Here is a 13,645-nt window from a genome sequence, read left to right as displayed (position 1 = left end):
GGCGTCAGAGGCAACTAGGTGGAGGGTCAGGGGGCACCCTGGGGCCTCTATTGCAAGTCCAGGGAGAGAGGTGGACCCCTTGGTAGCTTGCTGGGGACAGAAGCCCATAGGTGGAGGGCCAGGGGGTACCCTGGGGCCTCTACTACAAGTCCAGGGAGAAAGCTGGACCCCTGGGTAGCTTGCTGGGGTCAGAGGCCCTTATGTGGAGGGCCAGGGGGCACCCTGGGACCTCTACTGAAAGTCCAGGGAGAGTTGTGGACCCCTGGGTAGCTTGCTGGGGTCAGAAGCCCCTGGGTGGAGGGCCAGGGGGCACCCTGGGGCCTATACTGCAAGTCCAGGGAGAGAGGTGGACCCCTGGGTAGCTTGCTGGGGTCTTAGGCACTTAGTTGGAGGGCCTGGGGGCACCCTGGGGCCTATACTGCAAGTCCAGGGAGAGAGGTGGACCCATGGGGAAATTTCTTATGTCAACCGCCCCTAGGTGGAGGGCCTGGGGGCACCCTGGGGCCTCTACTGCCAGTCCAGGGAGAGAGGTGGACCCCCTGGGTAGCTTACTGGGGTCTTAGGCCCCTAGGTGGAGGGCAGGGGGCACCCTAGGGCCTATACTGCAAGTCCATGGAGAGAAGTGGACCCCTGGGTAGCTTGCTGGGGTACGAAGCCCCTAGGTGGAGGGTAAGGGGGCACCTTGGGGCCTATACTGCAAGTCCAGGGAGAGCGGTGGACCCCTGGGTAGCTTTGTGGGGTCAGCGCCCCAGCTGGAGGGCCAGGGGGTACCCTAGGGCCTCTACTGCAAGTCCAGGGAGAGAGGTGGACCCCTGGGTAGATTGCTGGGGTCAGAGGACCATAGGTGGAGGGCCAGGGGGCACCCTTGGGCCTCTACTGCAAGTCTAGGGAGAGATGTGGACCCCTGGGTAGCTTTCTGGGGTCAGACGCCCCTAGGTGGAGGGCCAGCGGGCACCCTGGGGCCTCCACTGCAAGTCCAGGGAGAGAGGTGGACCCCCTGGGTAGCTTGATGGGGTCTTAGGCCCCTAGGTGGAGTGCCAGGGGGCACCTTGGGGCCTATACTGCAAGTGCAGGGAGAGAGGTGGACCCCTGGGTAGTTTGCTTGGCTGAGAGTGGCCTAGGTGGAGGGCAAGGGGGGACCCTGGGGCCTCTACTGCAAGTCCAGGCAGAGAGGTGGACCCCTGGGTAGCTTGCAGGGGTCAGAAACCCATAGGTGGAGGGTAAGGGGGCACCCTGGGGCCTCTATTGCAAGTCCAGGGAGAGAGGTGGACCCCTGGGTAGCTTGCTGGGGTCAGAAGCCCATAGGTGGTGGAACAGGGGGCTCCCTGGGGCCTATTCTGCAAGTCCAGGGAGAGTTGTGGACCCCTGGGTAGCTTGCTGGGGTCAGAGGCCCCTAGGGGGAGGGCCAGGGTGCCCCCTGGAGCCTATCCTGCAAGTCCAGGGAGAGTTGTGGACCCCTGGGTAGCTTCCTGGGGTAAGAGGCCACTAGTTGGAGGGTAAGGGGGCACCTTGGGGCCTCTATTGCAAGTCCAGGGAGAGAGGTGGACCCCTGGGTAGCTTGCTGGGGTCAGAAGCCCATAGGTGGTGGAACAGGGGGCTCCCTGGGGCCTATTCTGCAAGTCCAGGGAGAGTTGTGGACCCCTGGGTAGCTTCCTGGGGTAAGAGGCCACTAGTTGGAGGGTAAGGGGGCACCTTGGGGCCTATATTGCAAGTCCAGGGAGAGAGGTGGACCCCTGGGTAGCTTCCTGGGGTAAGAGGCCACTAGTTGGAGGGTAAGGGGGCACCTTGGGGCCTATATTGCAAGTCCAGGGAGAGAGGTGGACCCCTGGGTAGCTTGCTAGGGTCAGAGGCCCCTAGGTGGAGGGCCAGGGGGAACCCTAGGGCCTCTACTGCAAGTCTAGGGAGAGAGGTGGACCCCTGGGTAGCTTGCTGGGGTCAGAGGCCCCTAGGTGGAGGGCCAGGGCGCACCCTGGGGCCTCTACTGCAAGTCTAGGGAGAGAGGTGGACCCCTGGGTAGCTTGCTGGGTTCAGACACCCCTAGAAGGAGTTCCAGGGGGCACCCTGAGGCCTCTACTGCAAGTCCTGGGAGAGAGGTTAATCCCTTGGTAGCTTGCTGGGGTCAGAGTCCCCTAGGTGGAGAGCCAGGGGGCACCCTGGGGACTCTACTGCAAGTCCAGGGAGAGAGGTGGATCCCTGCGTAGCTTGATGAGGTCTGAAGCCCATAGGTGGAGGGCAAGGGGGTACCCTAGGGCCTCTAACGCAAGTCCAGGGAGAGAGGTGGACCCCTTTTTAGCTTTCTGGGGTCAGAGGCCCTTATGTGGAGGGCCAGGGGGCACCCTGGGACCTCTAATGAAAGTCCAGGGAGAGTTGTGGACCCCTGGGTAGCTTGCTGGGGTCAGAAGCCCCTGGGTGGAGGGCCAGGGGGCACCCTGGGGCCTATACTGCAAGTCTAGGGAGAGAGGTGGACCCCTGGGTAGCTTGCTGGGGTCTTAGGCACTTAGTTGGAGGGCCTGGGGGCACCCTGGGGCCTATACTGCAATTCCAGGGAGAGAGGTGGACCCATGGGGAAATTTCTTATGTCAACCGCCCCTAGGTGGAGGGCCTGGGGGCACCCTGGGGCCTCTACTGCCAGTCCAGGGAGAGAGGTGGACCCCCTGGGTAGCTTACTGGGGTCTTAGGCCCCTAGGTGGAGGGCCAGGGGGCACCCTAGGGCCTATACTGCAAGTCCATGGAGAGAAGTGGACCCCTGGGTAGCTTGCTGGGGTACGAAGCCCCTAGGTGGAGGGTAAGGGGGCACCTTGGGGCCTATACTGCAAGTCCAGGGAGTGCGGTGGACCCCTGGGTAGCTTTGTGGGGTCAGCACCCCAGCTGGAGGGCCAGGGGGTACCCTAGGGCCTCTACTGCAAGTCCAGGGAGAGAGGTGGACCCCTGGGTAGATTGCTGGGGTCAGAGGACCATAGGTGGAGGGCCAGGGGGCACCCTTGGGCCTCTACTGCAAGTCTAGGGAGAGATGTGGACCCCTGGGTAGCTTGCTGGGGTCAGAGGCCCCTAGGTGGAGGGCCAGCGGGCACCCTGGGGCCTCCACTGCAAGTCCAGGGAGAGAGATGGGCCCCTAGGTAGCTTGCTGGCGTCAGAGGCTCCTTGGTGGAGGGCCAGGGGGCTTCCTGGGTTCTCTACTGTAAGTCCAGGGAGAGACGTGGACCCCTGGGTAGCTTGTTGGGGTCAGAGGCACCTAGCTGGAGGGCCAGGGGGCACCCTTTTGCCTCTACTGCAAGTCTAGGGAGAGATGTGGACCCCTGGGTAGCTTGCTGGGGTCAGAGGCCCCTAAGTGGAGGGCCAGCGGGCACCATGGGGCCTCTTCTGCAAGTCCAGGGAGAGAGGTGGACCCTCTGTAGCTTGCTGGGGTGACAGTTCCCTAAGTGGAGGGCCAGGGGGCACGCTGGGGCCTATACTGCAAGTCCAGGCAGAGATGTGGACCCCTGGGTAGCTTGCTGGGGTCTTAGGCCCCTAGGTGGAGGGCCAAGTTGTACCCTGGGGCCTATGCTTCAAGTCCAGGGAGAGAGGTGGACCCCTGGGTAGCTTCCTGGGGTCAGTGGCCCCTAGGTGGAGGGCCAGGTTGACCCCTGCAGCCTGCCCTGCAAGTCCAGGGAGAGAGGTGGACCCCTGGGTAGCTTCCTGGGGTAAGAGGCCCCTAGGTGGAGTGTAAGGGGGCACCTTGGGGCCTATACTGCAAGTCTAGGGAGAGAGGTAGACCCCTGGGTAGCTTGCTGGGGAATAAAGCACCTAGGTGGAGGGCCAGGGGGTACCCTAGGGCCTCTACTGCAACTCCAGGGAGAGAGGTGGACCCCTGGGTAGCTAGCTGGGGTCAGAGGCCCATGGGTGGAGGGCAAGGCGGCAAGCTGGGGCCTATACTGCAAGTCCAGGGAGAGAGGTGGACCCCTGGGTAGCTTGCTGGGGAATAAAGCCCCTAGGTGGAGGGCCAGGGGGTACCCTAGGGCCTCTAATGCAACTCCAGGGAGAGAGGTGGACCCATGGGGAAATTTCTTATGTCAAGCGCCCTTAGGTGGAGGGCCTGGGGGCACCCTGGGGCCTCTACTGCCAGTCCAGGGAGAGAGGTGGACCCCCTGGGTAGCTTGCTGGGGTCAGAGGCCCCTAGGTGGAGGGCCAGTGGGCACCCTGGGGCCTATACTTCAAGTCCAGGAAGAAAGGTGGACCCCTGGGTAGCTTTCTGGGGTCAGAGGCCCCTAGATGGAGGGCAAGGGGGCTTCCTGGGTTCTCTACTGCAAGTCCAGGGAGAGAGGTGGACCCCTGGGTAGCTTGCTGGGGACTAAAGCCCCTAGGTGGAGGGCCAGGGGCTACCCTAGGGCATCTACTGCAATTCCAGGGAGAGTTGTGGACCCCTTGGTAGATTGCTTGGGCCAGAGGCCCCTAGGTGGAGGGCCAGGGGGCACCCTTGGGCCTCTACTGCAAGTCTAGGGAGAGATGTGGACCCCTGGGTAGCTTGCTGGGGTCAGACGCCCCTAAGTGGAGGGCCAGCGGGCACCCTGGGGCCTCTTCTGCAAGTACAGGGAGAGAGGTGGACCCCTGGGTAGCTTGCTGGGGTAAGAAGAACCTAAGTGGATGGTCAGGGGGAACCCTGGGGCCTATACTGCCAGTCCAGGGAGAGAGGTGGACCCCTGGGTAGCTTGATGGGGTCTTAGGCCCCTAGGTGGAGTGCCAGGGGGCACCTTGGGGCCTATATTGCAAGTGCAGGGAGAGAGGTGGACCCCTGGGTAGTTTGCTTGGCTGAGAGTGGCCTAGGTGGAGGGCAAGGGGGCACCCTGGGGCCTCTACTGCAAGTCCAGGGAGAGAGGTGGACCCCTGGGTAGCTTGCAGGGGTCAGAAACCCATAGGTGGAGGGTAAGGGGGCACCCTGGGGCCTCTATTGCAAGTCCAGGGAGAGAGGTGGACCCCTGGGTAGCTTGCTGGGGTCTGAAGCCCATAGGTGGTGGAACAGGGGGCACCCTGGGGCCTATTCTGCAAGTCCAGGGAGAGAGGTGGACCCCTGGGTAGCTTCCTGGGGTCAGTGGCCCCTAGGGGGAGGGCCAGGGTGCCCCCTGGAGCCTATCCTGCAAGTCCAGGGAGAGAGGTGGACCCCTGGGTAGCTTCCTGGGGTAAGAGGCCACTAGTTGGAGGGTAAGGGGGCACCCTGGGGCCTATACTGCAAGTCCAGGAAGAGAGTTGGACCCCTCGGTAGCTTCCTGTGGTGAGAGGCCCCTAGGTGGAGGGTAAGGGGGCACCTTGGGGCCTATACTTCAAGTCCAGGGAGAGTGGTGGACCCCAGGGTAGCTTTGTGGGGTCAGCGCCCCAGCTGGAGGGCCATGGGGTACCCTAGGGCCTCTACTGCAAGTCCAGGGAGAGAGGTGGACCCCTGGGTAGCTGGCTGGGGTCACAAGCCCATAGGTGGTGGGCCAGGGGGCACCCTGGGGCCTCTACTACAAGTCCAGTAAGAGAGGTGGACTCCTGGGTAGCTTGCTGGGGTCAGAGGCCCCTAGAAGGAGGGCCAAGGGGCTTCCTGGCGCCTCTACTGTAAGTCCAGGGAGAGAGGTGGACCCCCAGGTAGCTTGCTGGGGTCAAAGGCCCCTAGGTGGAGGTTCAGGAGGCATCCTGGGACCTCCAATGCAAGTCCAGGGAGAGTTGTGGACCCATTGGTAGCTTGCTGGGGTCAGAGGCCAAAAGGTGGAGGGCCAGGGGGCACCCTGGGGCCTCTACTGCAAGTCCAGGAAGAGAGGTGGACTCCTGGGTAGCTTTCAGGAATCAGAGGCCCCTAGGTGGAGAACCAGGGGGCACCCTTGGGCCTATACTGCAAGTCCAGGGAGAGTTGTGGACCCATGGGTAGCTTGCTGGGATCAGAAGCCCATAGGTGGTGGGCCAGGGGGCAACTTTGGGCCTATACTGCAAGTCCGGGGAGAGAGGTGGACCCCTGGGTAGCTTGCTGGGGTCAAAGGCCCCTAGGTGGAGGGCCAGGAGGCACCCTGGGGCCTCTAATGCAAGTCCAGGGAGAGTTGTGGACCCATTGGTAGCTTGCTGGGGTCAGAGGCCAAAAGGTGGAGGGCCAGGGGGCACCCTGGGGCCTATACTTCAAGTCAAGAGAGAGAGGTGTACTACTGGGTAGCTTACTGGGGTCTTCGGCACTTAGGTGGAAGGCCTGGGGGCACCCTGGGGCTTATATTGCAAGTCCAGAAAGAGAGGTAGAACCCTGGGTAGTTTGCTAGGGTCAGAAGCCCCTAGGTGAAGGGCCATGGGGCACCCTGGGGCCTCTAGTGGAAGTCCAGGGATAGTTGTGGACCCCTTGGTAGATTCCTAGGTGGAGGGCCAGGGGGCACCCTTGGGCCTCTACTATAAGTCTAGGGAGAGTTGTGGACCCCTGGGTAGCTTGCTGGCGTCAGAGGCCCCTTTGTTGGAGGGCCAGCGGGCACCCTGGGGCCTCTATTGCAAGTCCAGGGAGAGAGGTGGGCCCCTGGGTAGCTTGCTGGTGCCAGAGGACCCTAGGTGGAGGGCAAGGGGGCTTCCTGGGGCCTCTACTGCAAATCCATTGAGAGAGGTGGACCCCTGGGTAGCTTGCTGGGGTCAGAGGCCCCTAGGTGGAGGGCAAGGGGGCACCCTGGGGCCTCTACTGCATGTCCAGGGAGAGTTGTGGACCCCTGAGTAGCTTGCTGGGGTCAGAGGCCCCTGGGTGGAGGGTAAGGGGGCACCTTGGGGCCTATACTGCAAGTCCAGGGATAGAGGTGGACCCCTGGGTAGCTTTGTGGGGTCAGCGCCACTAGCTGGAGGGCCAGGGGTACCCTAGGGCCTCTACTGCAAGTCCAGGGAGAGAGGTGGACCCCTTGGTAGATTGCTGGGGTCAGAGGACCCTAGGTGGAGGGCCAGGGGGCACCCTTGGGCCTCTACTGCAAGTCTAGGGAGAGATGTGGACCCCTGGGTAGCTTGCTGGGGTCAGAGGCCCCTAGCTGGAGGGCCAGGGGGCAGCCTGGGGACTCTACTGCAAGTCCAGGGAGAGAGGTTGACTCCTGGGTAGCTTGCCGGGGACTAAAGCCCCTAGGTGGAGGGCCAGGGGCTACCCTAGGGCCTCTACTGCAATTCCAGGGAGAGTTGTGGACCCCTTGGTAGATTGCTGTTGTCAGAGGACCCTAGGTGGAGGGCCAGCGGGCACCCTGGGGCCTCTTCTGCAAGTCCAGGGAGAGAGGTGGACCCTTGGGTACCTTGCTGGGGTCTTAGGCCCCTAGGTGGAGTTCCAGGGGGCACCCTGGGGCCTATACTGCAATTGCAGGGAGAGAGGTGGACCCCTGGGTAGTTTGCTTGGCTGAGAGTGGCCTAGGTGGAGGGCAAAGGGGCACCCTGGGGCCTCTACTGCAAGTCCAGGGAGAGAGGTGGACCCCTGGGTAGCTTGCTGGGGTCAGAAGCCCATAGGTGGTGGGCCAGGAGGCACCCTGGGGCTTATTCTGCAAGTTCAGGGAGAGAGATGGAGCCCTGGGTAGTTTCCTGGGTTAAGAGGCCTCTATGTGGAGGGTAAGGGGGCACCTTGGGGCCTATACTGCAAGTCCAGGGAGAGAGGTGGACCCCTGGGTAGCTTGCTAGGGTCAGAGGCCCCTAGGTGTAGTTCCAGGAGGTACCCTAGGGCCTCTACTGCATGTCCAGGGAGAGAGGTGGACCCCTGGGTAGCTTGCTGGGGTCTGAGGCCCCTAGGTGGAGGGCAAGGGGGCACCCTGGGGCCTAAACTGCTAGTCCAGGAAGAGAGGTGGACCCCTGGGTAGCTTCCTAGGGTAAGAGGCCCCTAGGTGGAGGGTAAGGGGCCACCTTGGGGCCTATACTGCAAGTCCAGGGAGAGAGGTGGACCCCTGGGCAGATTGCTGGGGTCAGAGGACCCTAGGTGGAGGGCCAGGGGGCACCCTTGGGCCTCTACTGCAAGTCTAGGGAGAGATGTGGACCCCTGGGTAGCTTGCTGGGGTCAGAGGCCCCTGGGGGGAGGGCCAGCGGGCATCCTGGGGCCTCTATTGCAAGTCCAGGGAGAGAGATGGGCCCCTGGGTAGCTTGCTGGCGTCAGAGGCTCCTTGGTGGAGGGCCAGGGGGCACCCTGGGGACTCTACTGCAAGTCCAGGGAGTGAGGTGGACTCCTGGGTAGCTTGCTGGGGACTAAAGGCCCTAGGTGGAGGGCCGGGGGCTACGCTAGGGCCTATTTTGCAAATCCAGGGAGAGTTGTGGACCCCTTGGTAGACTGCTGTTGTCAGAGGACCCTAGGTGGAGGGCCAGCGGGCACCCTGGGGCCTCTTATGCAAGTCCAGGGAGAGAGGTGGACCCCAGGGTAGCTTGCTGGGGTAAGAAGTACCTAGGTGGAGGGTCAGGGGGCACCCTGGGGCCTATACTGCCAGTCCAGGGAGAGAGGTGGACCCCTGGGTAGCTTGCTGGGGTCTCAGGCTGCTAGGTGGAGTTCCAGGGGGCACCCTGGGGCCTATACTGAAAATGCAGGGAGAGAGGTGGACCCCTGGGTAGTTTGCTTGGCTGAGAGTGGCCTAGCTGGAGGGCCAAGGGGCACCCTGGGGCCTCTACTGCAAGTCCAGGGAGAGTTGTGGACCCTTGAGTAACTTGCTTGGGTCAGAGGCCCCTGGGTGGAAGGCAAGAGGGCACCCTGGGGCCTATACTGCAAGTCCAGGGAGAGAGGTGGACCCCTGGGTAGCTTGCTGGGGTCAGAAGCCCATAGGTGGTGGGCCAGGGGGCACCCTGGGGCTTATTCTGCAAGTTCAGGGAGAGAGATGGAGCCCTGGGTAGTTTCCTGGGGTAAGAGGCCCCTAGGTGAAGGGTAAGAGGGCACCTTGGGGCCTATACTGCAAATCCAGGGAGAGAGGTGGACCCCTGGGTAGCTTGCTAGGATCAGAAGCCCCTAGATGGAGGGCCAGGGGGAACCCTGTGGCCTCTACTGCAAGTCTAGGGAGAGAGGTGGACCCCTGGGCAGCTTGCTGGGGTCAGAGGCCAGTGGGTGGAGGGCCAGGTGGCACCCTGGGGCCTATACTGCAAGTCCAGGGAGAGAGGTGGATCCCTGGGTAGCTTGCTGGGGTTAGAGGCCCCTAGGTGGAGGGTCAGGGGGCACACTCGCGCATATACTGCAAGTCCAAGAAGAGATGTGGACCCCTATGTAGCTTGCTGGGGACAGAGGCCCCTAGGTGGAGGGTCAGGGGGCACCCTGGGGCCTCTACTGCAAGTCCAGGGAGAGTTGTGGACACTTGGGTAGCTTGCTGGGGTCAGAGGCCCATGGGTAGAGGGCAAGGCGGCACGCTGGGGCCTATACTGCAAGTCCAGGGAGAGAGGTGGACCCCTGGGTAGCTTGCTGGGGTCAGAGGCCCTTAGGTGGAGGGCCAGGGGATACCCTGGGGCCTCTACTGCAAGTCCAGGGAGAGTTGTGGACCCCAGGGTAGCTTGCTGGGGTCTTAGGCCCCTTGGTGGAGGGCCAGTGGGCACCCTGGGGCATATACTTCAAGTAAAGGGAGAAAGGTGGACCCCTAGGTAGCTTTCTGGGGTCAGAGGCCCCTAGGTGGAGGGCAAGGGGGCACCCTGGGGCCTCTACTGCAAGTCCAGGGAGAGTTGTGGACCCCTGGGTAGCTTGCTGGTGTCAGAGGCCCCTAGGTGAAGGGCCAGGAGGTACCCTAGGTTCTCTAATGCAAGTCCAGGGAGAGAGGTGGACCCCTGGGTAGGTTGCTGGGGTCAGAGGCCCCTAGGTGGAGGGCAAGGGGGCACCCTGGGGCCTAAACTGCTAGTCCAGGAAGAGAGGTGGACCCCTGGGTAGCTTCCTGGGAAAAGAGGCCCCTAGGTGGAGGGTAAGGGTTCACCTTGGGGCCTATACTGCAAGTCCAGGGATAGAGGTGGACCCCTGGGTAGCTTTGTGGGGTCAGCGCCCCTAGCTGGAGGGCCAGGGGGTACCCTAGGGCCTCTACTGCAAGTCCAGGGAGAGAGGTGGACCCCTTGGTAGATTGCTGGGGTCAGAGGACACTAGGCGGAGGGCCAGGGGGCACCCTTGGGCCTCTACTGCAAGTCTAGGGAGAGATGTGGACCCCTGGGTAGCTTGCTGGGGTCAGAGGCCCCTAGGTGGAGGGCCAGCGGGCACCCTGGGGCCTCTACTGCAAGTCCAGGGAGAGAGGTGGACCCCTTGGTAGCTTGCTTGTGTCAGAAGCCCTTAAGTGGTGGGCCAGGGGGCACCCTGGGGCCTATACTGCAAGTCCAGGGAAAGAGGTGGACCCCTGTTTAGCTTGCTGGGGTCAAAGGCCCTTAGGTGGAGAGCCAGGGGGCACCATGGGGCCTATCCTGCAAGTCCAGGAAGAGAGGTGGACCCCTGGGTAGCTTGCTGGGGTCAGAGGCCCCTAGGTGGAGGGCCAGGAGGTACCCTAGGGCCCCTACTGCAAGTCCAGGGTTGAGAGTTGGACCCCTGGGTAGCTTGCTTGGGTTAAAGGCCCAAAGGTGGAGGGCCAGGGAGCACCCTGGGGCCTATATTGCCAGTCCAGGGAGAGAGGTTGACCCCTGGGTAGCATGCTGGCTTTAGAGGCCCCTAGGTGGAGGTCCAAGGGGCACCCTGGGGCCTATCCTGCAAGTCCAGGGAGAGAGGTGGACACTTGGGTAGTTTGCTCTGCTGAGAGTGGCCTAGGTGAAGGGGCACCCTGGGGCCTCTACTGCAAGTCCAGGGAGAGTTGTGGACCCTTGGGTAACTAGAGGGGGTCAAAGGCCCCTGGGTGGAGAGCAAGGGGGATCCCTGGGGCCTCTACTGCAAGTCCAGGGAGAGATGTGGACCACTGAGTAGCTTGCTGGGGTCAAAAGCCCATAGGTGGTGGGCCAGGGGGCACCCTGGGGCCTATTCTGCAAGTCCAGGGAGAGAGGTGGAACCCTGGGTAGCTTCCTGGGGTCAGTGGCCCCTAGGTGGAGGGCCAGGTTGCCCCCTGGAGCCTATCCTGCAAGTCCAGGGAGAGAGGTGGACCCCTTGGTAGCTTCCTGGGGTAAGAGGCCCCTAGGTGGAGGGTAAGGGGGCATCATGGGGCCTATACTGCAAGTCCAGGGAAAGAGGTGGACCCCTGGGTAGCTTGCTAGGGTTAGAGACCCCTAGGTGGAGGGTCAGGGGGAACCCTGGGGCCTCTACTGCAAGTCCAGGGAGAGTTGTGGACCCCTGGGTAGCTTTCTGGGGTCAGAGGCCCCTAGGTGGAGGGCAAGGGGGCACCCTGGGGCCTCTACTGCAAGTCCAGGAAGAGTTGTGGACCCCCTGGGTAGCTTGCTGGGGTCTTAGGCCCCTATGTGGAGGGCCAGGGGGCACCCTAGGGCCTATACTGCAAGTCCTTGGAGAGATGTGGACCCCTGGGTAGCTTGCTTGGGTCAGAGGCCCATGGGTGGAGGGCAAAGGGGCATGCTGGGGCCTATACTGCAAGTCCAGGGAGAGAGGTGGACCTCTGGGTAGCTTGCTGGGGAATAAAGCCCCTAGGTGGAGGGCCAAGGGGCACCCTGGGGCCTCTACTGCAAGTCCAGGGAGAGATGTGGACCCCTGGGTAGCTGGCTGGGGTCACAGGCCCATAGGTGGTGGGCCAGGGGGCACCCTGGGGCCTATTCTGCAAGTCCAGGGAGAGAGGTGGACCCCTGGGTAGCTTCCTAGGGTAAGAGGCCCCTAGGTGGAGGGTAAGGGGGCACCATGGGGCCTGTACTGCAAGTCCAGGGAGAGAGGTGGACCCCTGGGTAGCTTGCTAGGATCAGAGGCCCCTAGGTGGAGGGTCAGGGGGAACCCTGGGGCCTCTACTGCAAGTCTAGGGAGAGAGGTGGACCCCTGGGTAGCTTGCTGGGGCAGAAGTCACTTAGGTGGAGGGCCAGGAGGAACCTTGGGGCCTCTACTGCAAGTCTAGGGAGAGAGGTGGACCCCGGGGTAGCTTGCTGGGGTCAGAGGCCAGTAGGTGGAGGGCCAGGGGGATCCCTGGGGCCTCTACTGCAAGTCCAGGGAGAGTTGTGGACCCCTGGGTAGCTTGCTGGGGTCTTAGGCCCCTTGGTGGAGGGCCAGTGGGCACCTTGGGGCCTATACTTCAAGTCAAGGGAGAAAGGTGGACCCCTGGGTAGCTTTCTGGGGTCAGAGGCCCCTAGGTGGAGGGCCAGGGGGAACCTTGGGGCCTCTACTGCAAGTCTAGGGAGAGAGGTGGACCCCTGGGTAGCTTGCTGGGGTTAGAGGCCAGTAGTTGGAGGGCCAGGGGACACCCTGGGGCCTCTACTGCAAGTCCAGGGCGAGATGTGGACCCCTGGCTAGCTTGCTGGGGACCTAGGCCCCTAGGTGGAGGGGCAGGGGGCACCCTGGGGCCTATACTTCAAGTCAAGGGAGACAGGTGGACCCCTGGGTAGCTTGCTGGGGTCTTAGGCACTTAGGTGGAGGGCCAGGGGGCACCCTGGGGCCTTTACTGCAAGTCCAGGGAGAGAGGTGGAACCCTGGGTAGCTTGCTAGGGTCAGAGGCCCCTAGGTGGAGGGCCAGGGGGATCCCTGGGGCCTCTACTGCAAGTCCAGGGAGAGTTGTGGACCCCCTGGGTAGCTTTCTGGGGTCAGAGGCCCCTAGGTGTAGGACCAGGGGGAACCTTGGGGCCTCTACTGCAAGTCCAGGAAGAGTTGTGGAGCCCTGGGTAGCTTGCTGGGGTCAGAGGCCCATGGGTGGAGGGCAAGGGGGCACGCTGGGGCCTATACTGCAAGTCCAGGGAGAGAGGTGGACCCCTGGGTAGCTTGCTGGGGAATAAAGCCCCTAGGTGGAGGGTATAGGGGTACCCTAGGGACTCTACTTCAAGTTCAGGGAGAGATGTGGACCCCTGGGTAGCTAGCTGGGGTCAGAGGCCCTTAGGTGGAGGGCCAGGGGGCACCCTGGGGCCTCTAGTGCAAGTCCAGGGATAATTGTGGACCATTTGGTAGATTCCTAGGGTCTGAGGACATTAGGTGGAGGGCCAGGGGGCACCCTTGGGCCTCTATCGCAAGTCTAGGGAGAGTTGTGGACCCCTGGGTAGCTTGCTGGGGTCAGAAGCTCATAGGTGGTGGGCCAGGGGGCACCCTGGGGCCTATTCTGCAAGTCCAGGGAGAGAGGTGAACCCCTGGGTAGCTTCCTGGGGTCAGTGGCCCCTAGGTGGAGGGCCAGGTTGCCCCCTGGAGCCTATCCTGCAAGTCCAGGGAGAGAGGTGGACCCCTGGGTAGCTTCCTGGGGTAAGAGGCCCCTAGGTGGAGGGTAAGGGGGCACCATGGGGCCTATACTGCAAGTCCAGGGAGAGAGGTGGACCCCTGGGTAGCTTGCTAGGGTCAGAGGCCCCTAGGTGGAGGGTCAAGGGGAACCCTGGGGCCTCTACTGCAAGTCCAGGGAGAGTTGTTGACCCCTGGGTAGCTTTCTGGGGTCAGAGGCCCCTAGGTGGAGGGTAAGGGGGCACCCTGGGGTCTATACTGCAAGTCCAGGAAGAGTTGTGGACCCCTGGGTAGCTTGCTGGGGTCTTAGGCCCCTATGTGGAGGGCCAGGGGGCACCCTAGGGCCTACACTGCAAGTCCATGGAGAGATGTGGACCCCTGGGTAGCTTGATGGGGTCAGAGGCCCATGGGTGGAGGGCAAGGGGGCATGCTGGGGCATATACTGCA

The sequence above is a fragment of the Danio rerio genome, chromosome 24 (genome assembly GCF_049306965.1).
Source record: "Danio rerio strain Tuebingen ecotype United States chromosome 24, GRCz12tu, whole genome shotgun sequence".
Lineage (NCBI taxonomy): Eukaryota > Metazoa > Chordata > Actinopteri > Cypriniformes > Danionidae > Danio > Danio rerio.
Note: the sequence above shows the minus strand (reverse complement) of the source record.